We start from the raw sequence: 18,514 nt of genomic DNA on the forward strand, positions 1-18,514 counted from the left end.
AACAATATATATTGTTTTCCTGTTGCATAAAATGCCTTCAGAAAACACAAACAAAAACTTGATTACATTGTTCTTTGGCTTTTGTTGCTATATAACAACTTGAAGTCCTCTTCGTCTTTAAACTATTTTCCAGTAAATGTTTTGCTAAAAAGCAAAAGCAAACTCTTGTTAGTGTTTTTGTTAATGAAAGTGCTAAACATACATAAAGGTTTTTTATGAGTAAAAGGTAAACAGATGAGCATTTTTCTCTCCTATCATTCCTCAAACACTTGTGAGAGTGAGAACAAAACGTATTGCATGCTTAACTTTGAAGCCAAAATTCAGTGGAGAGGATGCCACATTCTCATGTCTGTGAAACCCTCGGTACCCCAGAGGGATAAAAATACACAGTATTTCAGAAAATACACAGTATAAATCTAGAGCCAGGGTGGAACAATGCACCAGCCAAAAACTATCCTAAAGCTTGTAATCTGGAAATTTGGATGGCCCCTAAAGATGTTTAAGAGCTCATGATCAAGGCTGTGCAAATGGAGGGTTTGTGGGGTGAACTGGATCAAACAAATGAATTTACTGGAGCTTCATTGATTGAAAAGCCTTAAGATCCTGTGCTTGCTGCTGTTAGCACTGGACAGCTTGATACAAAAGTAAGTTGTACATAAATCTAGGGAAGCTACAGTTTAGTTCTTCAGTTTCTGAATCCTCTATTAGAATTTGTATCCTCCACCCGTGGGACTTCTCTCAACAGGACACACAATGTGAAGATCACTTAAGGTTTGAAAGCTGTAGGAAATTGGAAAGAGATATTTTACACTGGCAAAAAATGGTCATCAGCGTTAAAGAACGTGTCAAAAATTGTCATTTAACAAGTCAATGGAAAAATTAGTTTTCTAGAGAAAAATTTGCATAGTATTTTCACCTCAAGACTATTTATTTTTTGTTATTCAGAAAAAGAACAGTGACTTGAAGAGAATTCATATCAGATCTTTTTTATCAAAATTCTTACTGAAATATCTTTTAGTGGGCAAGGATTTAAACAATTCAAAGTCAAACTTGGGTTTAGAGGTGTGTTTTTAAATTAGGTTAATATTTCCCATTTAATTCCTGGCAAGAACAGCACTGACCCAGATTTCTAAATAACAGTGTCAGAGACTTTCATTTTGCTGCTTGCAATTTTAATTAGGAAACTGCTTTTCTTATTTGGGTCCTATGTTTCATTGAAGTTGGAAATGGTCATCTGATACAAATGTCTCAAGCATCTTGAGCTAGAGCTAGCTCTCAGCAGTTGTGTAATTTAATAACAAGCAAGGGGTCTGCAGTTTTTCCTGAGATTGGGGAGTCAATTTTAGGAAGATTTTGAGACTAATATTTTCAGTATTTATTATTAACAATGTCATTACTTGTTTGGACTCAGGTGAAAATGCACATACTCAAATACATGCTCTGGCTGTAGGACTGCACTGTGGCAAGGGGAGTTCACTCAGGTAGGCAGAGCAGTCTCCTGTTTTGCTTTCATAGTGATTTAACACAGGCTAAAATTTAAATAAATGGATGTGAGCCACCTGGGTAGGCAGGAGTGGTGTCTACTAAATGGGAATGAGGTTGCTTGACTTGAAATAGGAAGAGTAAAAGGCAGAGGAAAAAGAAAGAGCAAAGTTTGAAGGCACAGTAGGACACTTCCTAGTTCTTCCTGTGTGTTCTTGACTCTTGCTCCTTGAGGATAGCTGAAGCACTTCACTTTCATTTTTCCCTGAGTATCTCATGAATATTTCAGTTCCAAATGGTTGAATGTTGTTTTTTATTAGTCCATTTAGATTGCAGCACAAATAGATTTTCCTGCATGTGGCTGAGATTTGGAATATTTGTGGCATAAGGCAATAAACAAAAAGAAATGCACAGTGTACAGTTCAATACAGTTGCAACAATTGAATGCTTTTTACAGTTCACACGCACAGTACTTTACATCCTTGAGACTTGACATAAAGTACCTTTTATTTTATATTTTAATATTAATTTCTTGCCAATAACACTGTGTGCTTCTCTCCCCCTGAAAAATCACCAGACTGTGAGAAACAGATAATCCTTATAGCAGTTTCTTTTTATTTTTCCAGTGTAGTTTTCTCATTTGCTTTTTCATCTGTCCTCAGTGCACCAGTGGCCATCAGTGAAAAGAGCAGTTGTGCTGAGCCATTAGCAATACACATTTGAAAAGCATATTTGTTATGCATGAATTTGATTACCTTTGTTTTGTGATTGATAGCATATTGAATTTGATTACTTTTTTTTGGTAATTGATAGCATATTGTGGGCACATATAACAGATCCCTGTCCAACTGAGATATCAGGTAACTAAAAAAAACCCAGGATCTATTAAATATTTGATATAGACAATCTGTCTACATCTGTTAATTGATCTATGCAAAGGTTTTTTTTTCTCATTTTTAAAAATATTTAATTATTATCCTTATTGGTGAAGTTACTGGGGTTTGCTTCTTTTATAACTAAGGCAGACCAAGAGTCCTCAGACATTCTCTCTAGCCAGCTTTCCTAAAATGCTTGTCAAGTATCAGAATGTGGTTTCCAAAGAAGCTTATTTTAAAATATTTTGCATTGGTAATGAAGGGCAGGATGTTAGAAAAAACCCAAAATCCCTTTCATGATGCTTTCTGCTGGATTATGGCATGGAGCAGTTTGTTGGTTACTAGCATCCAGCCTGAATGGTCAGGTTATAGAAATTAGAAGATTCCTAGGGATGGCTTTAGCAGTGGAGATGTCAGGTGATGACAAAGCCCAGAGGCCAGCAATTGATGGACACTGTTCCAGCATCCAGAGGTCTCTGTGATGCTTCTAGATTTTTTTCTGGCTCAATGGAATGTAATTAGATTGTTGATGGATCACCTAATTTGCTGTGTTGACCTTGATCCCCTTTGGGGCTTGTATTTGACTTCAGGAAATTAGAGCACCTTGGTTTGGGGATTGGATGAGGGATTTTGTGAGTCTCCCATGAGATTTATGCACAGCATGCTTCTGTAGTAAACAATCTTCACCCATCCTCCTAATCTTTTATTTTTAGCAATAAATACTCAGCCTGGGGCACATCATACTTATCCACCAAGTAGCATCTGCTAAAAAAACAGGGCTAAAATTTGCAGCATATCTGTCTCCAAGAAGAAAAAAAGCAGGTTTTTAATATGTGCATGCATAAGCTAATTCTTTAGGAAAAGGGCCTTAAGTTATAGCTGTAAAAAAGAACATCAATGGAATATTGTTGCTGCCAATCAAATCAGATGTCTCTGAAGGGTGTCCAGATGTGCATTGGAAAGAACACCATTCTCTCCTCATTTTCTTTGCTGGCACAAGCAGCAGTCTGCTGATTTTCACATAATTAAGGATTGCATGATGAAGGCAACAGGCATATTATTTGATATAAAGTCTTAGATGAAGGTGCTACTAAGTCTGGAAGATTCTTTAATTTGATGTGACTGCTGTCAAGAGCACAGGCTTGATGAAATTAGATCTACTGGCTACCACCAGAGTGGTTGGTGAACTGAAAAATGTACATGCAGGGCTTAGAAGGGTTTTCCTGAAATCACTGACTGTGTATTTTCGTATATCACTCCAGGGCTAGGAGGTACAGTGTTAACCTTCTGTGTACCAAAGCTGAAAATCTGCATTTGATGAAATTCTAAAGCTTCAATAGTTTTGGATCCTGACTGTCAAAACAAAAGCAAAGCCTTACACCATTCAGAATGCTTGGCTCTTTGCATCCTTTATTGATCTGCCAGTGATCTGGGCAGGTCATTCTTAACTGATAGCTAACCAGAGCTCTAAAAAATATGATTTTGCAGTGATTTTGCAATCACTTAGAATGTTTTATGTGTCTAATCATTGTCAGAGGAGATGATGTGGAGAGAAATATGTGATATCTAGTGGAATACTCAATATGTGAGCAGAAAGTCTTGCCCTGTTGTATTTGCAGGGAAGGGAGGAATGAGGAACCTGACTCCATGTTCTCAGAAGGCTAATTTATTACTTTATAATACTATATTATATTAAATAATACTATACTATACTAAAGAATACAGAAAAGATATTTACTGAATACTAAAAAGATAATACTGAAAATTTGTGACTCTTTCCAGAGTCCTGACACAGCTTGGCCCCAGTTGGCCAAAGAGTGAAAACAACTCACACTGGAGTCCAATGAAACAATCCTCTGTGGGTAAACAATCCCCAAACACATTCCACACATGAACACAACACAGGAGAAACAAATGAGATAAGAATTGGTTTTCTTTTCTCTGAGATCTCTCAGCTTCCCAGGAGAGAAATCCTGGGTGAAGGATTTTTTTTTCAGAGAATGTGAGTGCCACACTGCCCCATTGTTCTCCCCATCTCTGGCATGCAGACACTGGAGCAGGACCTGTCTGACCCCTGCCCCTCTTGGTTGTACCAGCAAATTGAAGGTGTTGGATGTATGGGTAGATTTCCTTTAACCAAACCAGTGTTTGTCTTATGTCGTTGTGTGCTTTGGAGAGATTTTTATTTAGTTGTCTTCAGAACAACTGAGTAGGGAAAGTCTGGATTTGGTCATCAGAGGGTGAAGTAGAAACCTGTTTTTTCTGGATCTTATGTCATATGACCTACTGGAGTGATATGCAATCCTTTTGGATCCCTGGTTTGAGGGAAGAGCACAAGAAAAATTTACAATTTGCTCTTTTATGTGTTTCTGGCTTGCCAAAACACACCCCCTTCTCAAAAGTGCTGGTAAACTTAAGAACTTGTGGGCTACCTGCTAGGAATCTAGACTGAATATTAATTTAATCTACACACCCTTTTATCTTAATTCTGTAGGGATTAGAAGGGTTCTTGCACTTCATTAGTTGTTAATGGCCACAATATGATTTACAGATTCACAGCTTTGGTTACTATAGGCAGCAATATTAAATTAGAAAGGAAGGTTTTCAATGAAATAAAGTAGTTTCTGTGCAATTCAGATTCAGTGCTGATTAATAAGACTGGGAGTTTTGTGAAGTTCCACGTAGGTGATTCCTTCAGCCAGGGAAGAAAGGATATACCAGAGTGCAAAGGCTACAACTGCTTGAAGAATCTATGAGGGGTTGGTAAAAAAAATTTGAAGGCAGCCTGGAAAAGTAAAGTAAACTGTCCATTAACCACTTAATTGCTAATCTTCTGAGCCACATATGACTACAGGCTTAATGAAGGCAATGAAATTTGTGAAATTTGTATGCAAGGTAATTACAGGGACACTGCAATTTTCAAAAAATATTATTTTATTAATCTTAGGAAAGCAAATGCACGGAGGAAATTTGTAAAACAAAAAGCTATGGCAAATGGGATGATTAAAAATATTTTAATGTTATTTAAATTAGTGTAAATGCTTGTTTTATGGAGCTGCATTATCACCCCTAAATTCATTTGCAAATGATCTACTGAATGATCTAAAATTGGAATGTGGTCATGTATATGTGTAAAACAGAAATGTGAGGCCTAAATGCTTGTAAATGATCTGATTTATTGGCAGCTGGAAACTGGAATTGGATTTAGAGTTGCAGTCTCCTTCCCAGTATGGATCAGCTACCTACAGCTGAGGTGTAGATATTACAAAACCAATTATTGTTCAGTTATTACTTCACTTGCAAAGTGTGTGCTTTTTGCAAATAGCATATTTTTTTAATATATATACAAATATATATGTATGTATATGTATATATATGTATATATAATATAAATGTTATATAACAATATATTAAAATAATAATATAAATTTTATATTTTACGTATAATATATAATATATTATATTATATTATGTATTATATATTATATACATTATATATATTATCTGTATATTATATATTATATAATATATATTATTTATATATAATATATAAATAATATATATAAATAATATATAAGAATAATAATATAAATTATATATATGCAAACCTATATATATATATAATGAAAATAGGTTATTACAGCTGTATCTTCTATCATTTTTTTCCTGTTTCCAATTTTTTGTTTTTTTTTCTTTTGTTCTTTATAAAACACTTATTTCTGTCTTCTAAATCAATGCTTATTTATGCTAGACTTTTTTGTCTTCTCATAATGCATGACTCTCCCCAAATTATTAAGAATACACATAAATGAAGTATGCATAAATTGCCAGACTTTACACGAATAACACAATTTTAGTTCAACAAGTGCCAAACTTCCTTTCCTTTTGGCAAAATCAAAGGAAAATTATTTAAATATTTTAAATAAACAAAATATTAAATTATCTTAATGAAATCAGTGTGGTCTGTTTGGGATGCCTGTTTTAAGCTTCTTTTGAGATACAGAGTTCTAATTAAACATAGCCTGTATTTTTAGAAGTGCTGAGGTCAATCTGAGATTCAATTAAATTATAGAATGGAAAATCAAGAAATTGATGATTTATGCATGTACCTTTAGGCATGCAAGTATTGGGGTTAAGATACATGAAAATGTTGGAAAGTATTATGTTAATACTTCTTATAGTGGTAACTTAGTGATCTAATTTTCCAAAAAGTAAATTGAAAGTTAAAGAGATATATGTGGCAAAGTACCCAGTTTCTTTTAGAAGAGGCTTTTTTTTTAGTCAATAAGCTCTTAAAAGTCCCTGAAAAGCACTATGTCACATTTTGGTTTTAGTCCAACTTCAGTAGTATTTATTGGTTTTAGTGAGACAAAGCCAATATTCTGTTTTCACATTCACAGGCTAAGAACATTATCTTCATTTATATTTTTCCAACTGATAAATTCAGTAACTAAATATCTACTTTTCAAGATGTTTATAATAACATGATGATAACATTAAATGGATTTTCTGTGACACTTTCAATGCAATGGGCAAGATTGTTTCTTTATGATTATGTGGCATTCTTTAAAACTCTTCACCCGCTATGTTGTCATTAGAACTGATAAATCAATGAAAAGATCTGACCAACTACTACTAATTTTATTTTGACCTGATTAACTCTGGAATGTAAACTGTATGGATCACAAATGCCATATCAGTACATGCTGATAAAACAGGAAAAAAAAAACAAACAAAGAAAAAAGCTAATGAAGAACATTGCTAACTGAAAATTTTGTAGATATATTTTTAGGTCATGTGATAAATACTCCTGACAAGTTCAGCGTGATTTGTGGAGGTTAGCATAAAGTTTTATGCCTTATTTGAACAGAGAAGAAAGAATCCCTGCATGCTTTCTTGTACAATGAATTATCAGAATAAGTTACAGAATAGCAAATGAACAGTTAATAACTGAGCAAATTTGACTGACAAACAAACAGAGTGTAAGTAAGAAGGAAATTAACCTTGAAAGCATTGTATTTATCTAGTTAAAAGAATAAGGAAAGAGTCCCTGTTATATTTCTCTGCAACCAGCTTGATCTCAAGAACCTTCTTTGAAATGCAGAAGTTTCTGTTACTGTTCTGCATTTATTTCAGCTCCCAGGGGAGGTGTTGATCAGTCTTTCCAAAAGCATCCACGACATTCATGGACAAACCTTTTAGAGCAGTGAAAAAGTAAGTATGAAATCGCATCTCCACTGAAGAAAATTTCCTCTTTTTTCAAAAGAGGAATTATCCAAAATTTTCCTCTGTGATGTGTGGCTGTGCAAGTGAACCAGCATTTTGTTTTGAGAATTGTATGTATGCAAGTCCAAAGATATGAATGCAAAAAGGGGCTGATTGGTGGATTCAGAGAGGTGGAGCTCTGTTTAAGAAAATGATGTTCAACTTGAGAACTCAGCATATGCAGTAGGGCATTTAATTGGTTTTCCCTTAAGTGTGAGGCAGGCTTTCAGCATTTTATTAAGTGTTTATCAAGTGTTACTCACAGATGTGTAAGCAAGATGCCATTCATAGAAGGAACAGGTGAACCTGTGCTCACCTTGTTAGGATGGCAGCTGGTAGGAAAAGGAAGGAGGAAACTGGAGGAAAGAATTAAAAGCAAATAGTTCTTTGTGGGGCCTGATTTCACTGATGAGCACTAATGGGCTCTTTGACCAGCCTCACCTGGGAGCTCCCACAAGCCTGTAAGGGCTTGCCTGAGGTGTGGACCTTTGCCTGGCCTTTGTCTTTTGTCCCATCACCAGCTGCTCCTGACAGGAATTTATCTGGGCTTGCTTCACTGCCATGTCTGGGGCCCTCTCACCAGCTCTGTGTCCTACCTGCCATGCTCACACCCTGGGGATGCTCTGAGAACATTGCTATGCTTGAAATTGTATTTATACCTCTCCTGTTTAATGTGTTTAAAATACAGTTTAGCTAATTACACTTTTGCCTACTGGAAAAATCATCTATGGATCTTCCTAAAATCATTTAGGGATACTGATTCCCACAAAAATATGGATGTTAACTAAAATATCACAGAGAGCACAGCCAGCACAGGGCTCCCCATCCCTGAGCAAGCAGCTGGCTCTTGCTGTGCCCTGGCAGCAGCACTTGTCAGCACAGCCCTCTGTGATGGGTTCATCCTGTCACAGCCAAAACTTTGAGGCCCACCAGTTCTCCCTTTGATCTCCTCCCTTGACTGAAGACATCTGTCAGGTTTACAAAACTGACACGCAGCTATCAGACTCACAGGCTTGAAAGGAAAAAAAAGAAATAGCTCCTTTACAAAACCAGGGATGAAAATAAGAGCACTCTGTCATGCTACTTGTAAATACGATAATAAAGCCATTGAAGAACAGAGAAAGAGAAAATTATATGCCATTTTCTAAAGTTAATTTTATACACAGATGTTCCATAAGTTATATAGAAGTCTTATTACCAAAATAAGATATTAAAAAAATAGACCATGGACTTCATTGGAGCCATAATTTCACTCTAAATATTTGTATTTCAGATGTCTGTGATGAAGAGATCCTGAACTACTCTGACACCAGCAGGGAAGTTTCTTCATGAGCTGTTTTTGTGCTCCCAAGGTAGGTCTCATTTCTTCTGTTTTCCTGCTTACATTGGTGAGACACCCAGAGATCTTCAAGCTAACTAAGGCTCTATCCCATATAGTTAGGCTAAATTTTAGTTTCCACTCTAGTGATTTTCTAAACAAATGTTGAGACAGAGCAGATGAGGAGCTGTCAGATGAAGGCATCTTTAATAATGGAGTGACTCAGTTTTGTTAAGCTGGCTTTTATGCATGAGTTGCTTTATTTCTTATCAGCTGGGAGAATTTTTGAGATGGCAAAGCAGATCAACAATTTAGTCTGCAGTGACATAATGATGTGGTTCTGAGGATTTCAATCAATATTCTGCCATATAAAAGGACCAGAATAGGAGTATAGATAAGAGAGCTTATAAGAAAAGCCCTTCCTGAGGCTGATAAGATTTATAAAAATATTGAAAATTATTTGCAAAATTGGTATTGATGCATTGGGATGCATTCACTTTGATGTGAAACTAGGTGTTTAAAAATTACTGAATCTAATAATCCAGATGTCACAAATGTATGCTTACCTCTGTCATAGGTAGGAGTTTGATTATATACACCTTCCACTGAAGAAGAGTTCAGAGTGTTCTTTTAAGTGGTGATACTTAAAGACTCTTAGATATGAATACAGGATGGTTAAAAAGGGGAGTAATGAATGCAAAGATGAAGCCTCTAACTATTTAATAACATGAACCATATTTAACATGAGAAGAAATCCAAAATCTAGACCTCAGAATAGGCAGTTCTATTACCATGACTTGGCACTGCCAAAATTCAAAAAATGGGATGTAAATGCAAGGCTCATGAGGCAGGAAATACCAATTGATAACTACTTTGGTGTACCATTAAAACAAACAAAATGGACACCATTAAAAACAAAGATTTCAAAAGACACAAGGAAAGAAATTCCTCTTGAATTTTTACTGTGTACCCAGTAAATAGTACCATAATCTCATCAGAGTGCATTTACAGATATGTCTCAGAAATATGCCTAGATTGGCTTTATGGAAAATGTGATCTCCAGTTAAACAGTTGTATATTAAACCCTGATTCACACCTTCCTTAAATGCCAACAGCTAGACTTTGCAACAATAATGAAGGCTTTAAACATAGCTTTTATGTGCAAATTATTTACTTCATAATCAGTTTTTATAATTGCACTTGATACCTTGAAAAATGTCTCTGTGCTCTATAAGCTACAGTTAGACTTCTTCCAGTTCTAGTATAATACATTTACTTCAGAGAGATTGCTTTTTTGACTTAAGCATTGCACTGGATATCCAATTTAATGTGAAATTGCTTTAGGAAAAACAACACTATCTGCCTGAATTTACCTCTTTAAAAATATTCTGTGTTCTGGTTTTGTTAATTTTTTAACCCTTGTTAGCCGCATGTGTAATTGAGAAGTGAATTCCTCTGGTACATGGACAGACTAAGAAAGAAAAGAAAGAAAAAACTCCCAAAAATGTGGTAAAATGATTTTCTGACTTAAATTTTACAATAATCTCTTTCAATTAAAAGGGAAATATCTTCCTACTCTTTCTGTATTGTATATGCTCCAACTAAAATAGGTATTAATCATAGACTGAAGTATACAACATGTAATCCTTTTAGAGCTCATATTTGTAATGTTCTCTTCTTTTCTGTCTTCCCATAGTGCAGTCTAGGACAACTGAAATAACCCATGATTAATCCTCTACATATGGTTTACACAGACTTTTTGGTTGAGTCTTTATTAAAATTGATATATCACAGGATTAGAAGCCATGCTGAGAATCTGTTTAGACACGAAGAACAAATCTGTACCTAAAGCTATTCATGTTTCACAAAATCACAGAATGTTCTGAGTTGGAAGGGGCCCCCAAGGACCCCTAAATCCAATTCCCTCCTAAGGGAATGGCCAGCACAGGGATCCAACCTGCAGCCTTGGCATTTATTTGGCATTTGGCCAACTGAGCTAATCTCACTGTTTTCACCATAATTAAACAATATGGAGATTTATTTTAAATCAACCAATATCATTGGCACAGCAATAACAATTGCATTGACCCAGGTAATCTGATCTACGTGCAGCAATGCTCTGTGATGGAATTATTCCATTTTTCACACAGTAGCAGCAAAGGTGATGGCAGTGGGAAACTGACCATTAAATAGAGTCTATCTGCAATGGACTGGGAATTGGTTTTATTGATCATAATAAAAATTACATGTATAATGTTTGATAGCTGCATAGGTTGAATTGGCCATCAGATCTTTCCAGTGCTGTGTGCTGGGTTCATTGGGGTGGAGAGCTTCCTTTCATCAATGTCATGGTCACACATGGCATGCTCTGTGAAATTCCTTCCTTCTGGAGGGAGACTGTTCCTGTCAGGCACATTTTGTGTGATTCTCCACGTCTCATGTCACTGAAATTGAAACCAAGCAGCCACCGAGCTCCTTAGTTAGCAAAATTGTTAAAATCTTGAATCTCTGAGGATCATTTTGCTATTGGCAGATGTCCTTTATGCGTCATAAAGCAAATTCCTAATATCTTCTTTTTGTGGTAAATAATAAATATGCACACATATAATTAATAAAAAATGTAAATTATATCAATAGAACTATATGTCATATATTTATTATATAAAATACGTAAAAGTAAAAAGTTGTGATGACAGACTATTCCAAAGTTCCTCATATTTTTCTGCTGCTAGTTACAATCTTCCCTTCAGTTCTTTTATTGCTCTTCAAGAAGTTACTCTTCTCATTTCTCATGGGTTTTTTTCCTGATCTTGAGTTCCTGTTTGCTTATTATTATTGATGAGCTTGTTGCCTGACTAACAGATAACTGTGCCTGCAAATCACATCTCTTCTGCAGTTTGTTCTTTTGGAACACCAGCCTCTTAACATGAAAGGAAATTAAAGAGAGTTTCCTAAATGAAACAAATAGTTCCAGCAACAGCATTCATTTGCACAAGATCCTGTAGAGAAAGCACCACAGATTCCAAAGGGAAAAGGCAGATATATAAAACTCAGTCACAGCAGAGTTTTGGGAATTTATGCATCTAAAACTAGAGTTTACTTGGATTGTGTGGTCTGGTGTTGAGCTTCTTTAGAGCCTGATTTGTGACAAAGAAGATTAACTTTATCACTGCCACTGGAACCTACAAATAAATTCTATAGCCAAGCCAGCTATCAGTGAGAGAGGTACCCTTCCCTTAAACTTGGGAAACTTGGGGCATTGCAATCCTATTGTCTGCACTGCTTTCAACATCCAAAAACCCTCCTCTGGATAAACCTGGCTGGCCTATGTTGCATTTTCAACTTTTAAAAGCGGTTTTGTAAGTGTAGTGGTTGAAGCACAGATAAGCTAGAGTTTTTAGGGAGAGCTGACATCTTTTGTTGTGCCAAGTGATACAGCTGACAAGAAAAGGAGACTTTTAGTCCCTCACAGTAACACTGGAACAAAGAATACTAAAGAATGACAAAACTGAGCTGAGATTTTCTTCTTCTGGGAGAGAGGGTGAAATAAAAAAAAAAACACAAAAACCCAAACTTTTATCCTCCGTTGTGTAATGGGATTATACAGAGGCTAAAGAGCTGAGTGTCCCGCACACTTATAATTTTGAAAGGAAGCAACCTGTCTAACAGCCCTTCCCAGAGAATCCACATGGAGAGAACTGCTTTGAAGACTATTGCTAGAAGATCGTCTAAAGAACTGCTTTGAGGAATATCTGGAGAAGACTGTATCCTCACCAGGCAAGTAAAAATGCCCAGTGCACAGGGGTGTTGTGTGCATCTTTTGGAGAGGGGAAGGCAAGAAGGCAGTAAGAGTGAGAAAAAGAAGGTAAAGAGTTCTAGGTATTTTTGGAAGCAGGGAGATTCTGGCTAAAGTTTAGGACACCTGGCAATTTGGATTTACTTGTGTGATTTATTAATATCCTGAAATGTATAGCAGGAGGTTTGCAGAACTTTACATGCCTCCTCTCAAGTAACCAAGACTTCTTTCAGTGGTCAGTAATTCATATATTTTGGTCTTTGTTTAAAGCCTTACCCCCTGTAAATTTAATTTTTTTTTTTCTCTGAAACGGTTTCAGGAGTAACATTCAAAATTTTTTCTTAAACTACACCAGAAGAATTTGGTGAACCCTGCTTTGAAATAGCACCTGAAATAAGGTAGCAATCCTCCCCATTCTCTCACTGGCCTGAATACATTACTGAGCCAGTTAGCCACTTGTGAAATGCAGAGTTATCTTGAATCTGTTTGACTTTCCAAATCATTTAGCTGCATTCATCTGCGATATCTAACTATTTCTGAGGGTTTGGATGCTGCATAAATTTGCTATTACAGTATCAAAACCTTCTTTTCAGGTTATTTGTAAAGCCTCGGTGATGAAGCACTTTATCAAAGCATATGGAGTGACAAAGCTAAAAGGAATTTAGGTTTTATTTTCTTATAGAAAGAAAACAAACTGCCAAGAGGAATAGAAAACAAACAAGACCACCTGCAATATATTCTGTACAAGAATATTATGAAAGGTCTGATATTTTGATATGCTTTTGGTGTGATCTATGCCTTGATCTCAAATAACAAATCAATCTACTAAAGGAACAGAAACGCTAAATTTGCATATCTGACTGAATATTCATGTGACATGTATTTAAAAGGCATTCAGCTGCAAAGGCTTCACTGAGTGTTTCTGTAAAGGCTACCTAATACTTTGCATTTCTGTGAATGTTTCTGAGTCAAGCAGATAACACCTACTTCCAGCTTTCTAATTTGTCATAGTAGAAGCTGTACAAAAAGCTAAAAAAGAAAAAAATTCCCAGCAACCCACAAGGCCTGAAGTTATTATATGAAGATTTCAAATCTATACAGTGTGCTAAGATCCATCCTCTAAGAATAAAAAAAAAGGTAATTTTAAATTATTATTATTATTATTTTATTGAAAATGAGCTGTTTCACTGTCAGTCCATCTAGAGTCTTATATAAATTCTCCTCTGACACTATTTAAGAAAAGGCCAGAGTATCAAAGGCAAGCTGCCACAGATCAAACTCTGCAAAGCTGACATTGCAGAAGCAAAATTAAATCAGGAAACCATGTCTCAGAACACAGAGTATTGATACACACCATTATTAATTGGAGTTTATAACATTTTTAACATTTGCATGGAGATTCAGATCAGAAGGCATTATTTACCCTAATTTAGTCTCTTCTACGTCACAAGCCTTTGTGGCTCATGTTACCAGAGTTGGGAGCATTTTGTTCCTTAGAACTATGAGACAGCAGAATGTTTTGTTTGTGAGGTCCCCAGGATGAGGATATTATATGAGGAATATTATAATTATAATATAATATAATAATTATAATATTATTATATGAAGAATATTATATTATATTATATTAATCATATATCATATCATATCATATTAATGTTGTATTGTATCGTATTATATTATGCTATACTAAATTATCCTAAAGAAAGAGAAAGGATACATCAGAAGGCTTAACAAGAATGAATATTAAAAACTCATGACTGACTCCTCAGAGTCTGACACAGCTGATGGTGATTGGTCATTAAATAAAAACAATTCACATGGAACCAGTCAAACGTGCACCTGTTGGTAGATAATCTCCAGACCACATTCCAAAGCAGCAAACACAGGAGAAGCAATCAGAAAATATTTGTTTTTCTTCTTCTCATCTTCCCAGGAGAAGAAATCCTGGCAGAGGGATTTTCCAGAAGATGTGACAGTGACAGCAGAGATCGGAGATTTTGGTGTCACCAAGATATCTGTCTTGGCCGGAGGTTGGTGGGGTCACATCTACATAGATGATGTTGGCAGGTAAGTACAGCAGAGGAGCTGCTGAAGCTCCAAGTTGTGTTCCACACTGGAACACATTGGTTTTTGACACCAAGGTTGCTTTTGGCTAAATCTGTCAGTTTCATGACAGGTTCACATGTCCCTGTTTTCCCTTTTGAGGAAATCGGTATGCAGGGTCCTTGTCACACTGCCCTCCATGTGTTTGGCACATGGATAAGAATTATTCCTTCACCTTAGAGATCCCTTTTTGTGCACTGAAGTCTAGCCAAAGAGACTGTAAATATGTGAAAAGGCCAGATCAGATACAACTTAAAAAAACCAAAAACCCAGCTGCAGTAGTTCATCCCTTTCAATAAACTGCTTCTAGCTTTGGCCAATTTATCATCCTTCAGCCAGAACAAATCCTCCATTGCACCCAGGTAAACTTCAGCATGCTTATGTAAGAGCTTTACCCAGGAAGATGACAGTGTTAAACTGTGATGCAGAAAACTGACAGTAATTCTTGTCTGGTACAGCAAGTGTCATAGGCATATGAGGTAGTCTGTCAACCTTCATCTCATTAAAGCCCCAGACTGGAAAGGATGAACAGTAAGAATTGTCAATCCACACATTCCAAGGCCAGAGGCAGCTCCCCTTTTGGGGGAGATACAAAGCTTTATTTTTTTTTTTTTTTTTTTTTTTGTACAACTCCAAATGCTAGGCAGCTCTCAAAAAGGTCCTAGGCATGCTGGTTGTGAAATTTTGCCTTTTCAGTTTACGTGTATATATATATATATATATATATATATATATATATATATATATGTATATATATATATGTATATGTATATATATATATGTATAAATATATATATGTGTGTGTGTATATATATATATATACACACACATATCTATATATATGCACATGTGAACAGAGGCATTTTCCTTTTTTCACCCATGCTAAACATTCATTCATGAATGAATTTCTGAGTATATTGCCTTCTGTTCACACCGTAATTTTTGAAGTATTAGCTGTTGTCTGTAACTTTCGTGGATCACAGGTATTTCACAAAGTGATTCATTGTTAGAGAACGATGAAAAAGCCTCTAGCTCATTAATGTGTGACTGGGACAAAATCAAATGTCTTATGTTTAAGGCAAACAGCTTTTTGCCTTTTTTTTTTCTGGAATATTCTGGACATTTTTACCAATTTGAAGCTTAGAGACCTAAAGATAACATTTTTATATCTGAGTTTCCTGGCTTTGTTTTTCCCCCCCTTGAATTTCCCTAGTGCTTTTTTGGACCTAAATAAACACACTACACACAAAAATCTTTAAGTCAAGAAGGTATCTCACTTAACTGGAATCTTGTTAAGAATCACTTCATTTTTTTTAGGTGACTTTTTTTCTTGCTAGTTTCATTTGATGCCTCTGGGTCTTAACCTGGAAGTCACAGTCAGTAGCTGATCTCTCTTCACATTCTCTTTTCCAACTCTGTTTTATACACCTCAGCTACCATCCTTCCAGTCATCTGGATAATTAACTCAAAATTACTTTATCTTCAAGAATTTCATTATATATACCAGTAGTTCCACTAATTTATAGGGGGATAATTGTCAGGCTGATCTGCCTATAATTCCCCATGGTTTTGTAAGTTGAATGTATTAGGATGGTCTTGGCAGGACTGTCTCAGGAAGGTTTTTAATTTTGCAAGATTTGCTAAAAAGTATCATTAGTGGTTCATCAGTCTCCTAAGCCTCTTTGTTTAAGGCTCTTGGCTAAAGATTTTCAAGCTGCTGATTTGGAAATAGTTTTCCTTTTAGCTAAAAGTAGGTCTTCCTGCTCCTCAGCATCACCATCATGGATATTTGCTCTTTTTCTTGTTCCAGCTGTAGAACAGAAGTATCTGCTCAACACATCCTTCTTTCAGAAATTCCACCAACTGCATCAAACGGTAGATCTACACAAATCTTGTAATATTCCATGTTTCTTTTGCTAGAAGGCTTATTTTCAGCTAAAAAATTCAGAGCGGTTTTTGTCAGTCTGACCTTTTCAGGTCAAAGATCTAAAATTCAGGCATCTGAATTCCCAAGTCACCATTTAAAAATCTGGGTTAAGAAACAGACTAAAATGTTGTACCTTGGGAGCAGGAGGCACGTGCTTTTAACTAGAATAGAAATTGTGGTTTTAATTAAAATGGAATTGTTTTATACTCGCATAAAATCAGAAACCTTTTTTTTTTTTTTACATTCAGCGAAGCTTTTTTTTTTTTAATAGTGTAAGTGACTTGCTGTTAAGGAATTATTCACTGAAAATACATCCTTAAGAACAGGTTAAATTACAGCTAAAGTAGTGCCATAAAAACAAACTGCTTCTCTTTGGTCTCCTAAAACATACACAGAGGAGTTTTTGAGCACCTGGTGTAATTACACAACATTCTGCTGTAAGGAAAAAAGAGAACCCCTTTATCCATCCACAAGATTCCTTAATTGGCCCAGCAGTCTTGGATGAAGGAGTTGTCTTGCACAGCTGTTTGTAGTGTTGCATGGCATGTTTAGAGCTGACAGAGATAAATGACACCATGACTGACAGTTTCCTTTTCTTCTATACAGTTTTTTAAGCTGCAAGATCAATTGGACATCTCTAAATTTTTCAAGGGAGAAATAGATCTATCTATTTCTGCTACTTCCAATTGGTTTTATTCTGCATGACATGCTGAAACCTGTCATAGCTGAGACCAAATGTCCAGTTTTAATATGGTTCACTCCCTTTCATCAAAATAAGTTCTATTACACTTCATCAAAATAAATGGCACTGCTAAGTGGTAATTTGAGACATGTATTATTGTGAGCCTGGAAAACTAAATGTAAAGAAATACCCAAGTAACTTGTTCACCTCAAATGAATCATGCAAACAACAGAGAGGACAAACAAAAGTTGCCTCTTCATGGAAGCCTTTCTAAAATGAAGGTGGTACTGGGAACAACAGAACAAAAGCAGGCAGTGACCTGCAGTGATGCTGCTGCAGGTTTTCTAGACAGCAAATGAGTGGATTGTAACCTGTTTGTGCTGGAGATAGAGGTGCTGACCTTAATGGTGTACAGGACATGCAATGGATAATGGAGTGCAAAGGCATGTGAACTCAGTAAATCAGGTATGAGATCTTGTCCTGAAGGAGCAGCTTGCCTCTGTCTCCTTCATGATGGCCTAATGTGCTCTAAAATGTCTTCACTTTACTCAGTCTCAATAAGAAAGTAATTGTGACAGTGTTCACAGGGGTTCTTGGATGAAGGAAGAGACGAGGATCTGACTCCATGTTTCACAAGGCTTGATTTATTATTTTATTATATATATTACATTAAAACTATACTAAAAGAACAGAAGAAAGGATTTCCTCAGAAGGTTAGCTAAGAATAGAATAGCAAAGAATGATAACAAAGGTTTGTAGCTCGGCTCTCTGTCCGAGCCAGCTGGGCTGTGATTGGCCATTAATTACAAACATCCAACATGGGCCTATCACAGATGCACCTGTTGCATTGCACAACAGCAGATAATCAATGTTTGCATTTTGTTCCTGAGGCCTCCCAGCTTCTCAGGAGGAAAAATCCTAAGGAAAGCATTTTTCATACAAGATGTCTGCGACCAGTAATTTTACATAGTGTTACCTCTTTTCCCTAATTACCCAGTTGGAACTAAAGTGTGTGCCCTTAGTCCAACACTGACCAGCAAATGAAAAATAGAGTTAATGATTT

This window comes from Ammospiza caudacuta, chromosome 4, assembly GCF_027887145.1.
Source record: "Ammospiza caudacuta isolate bAmmCau1 chromosome 4, bAmmCau1.pri, whole genome shotgun sequence".
In the NCBI taxonomy this organism is placed as follows: Eukaryota; Metazoa; Chordata; class Aves; order Passeriformes; family Passerellidae; genus Ammospiza; species Ammospiza caudacuta.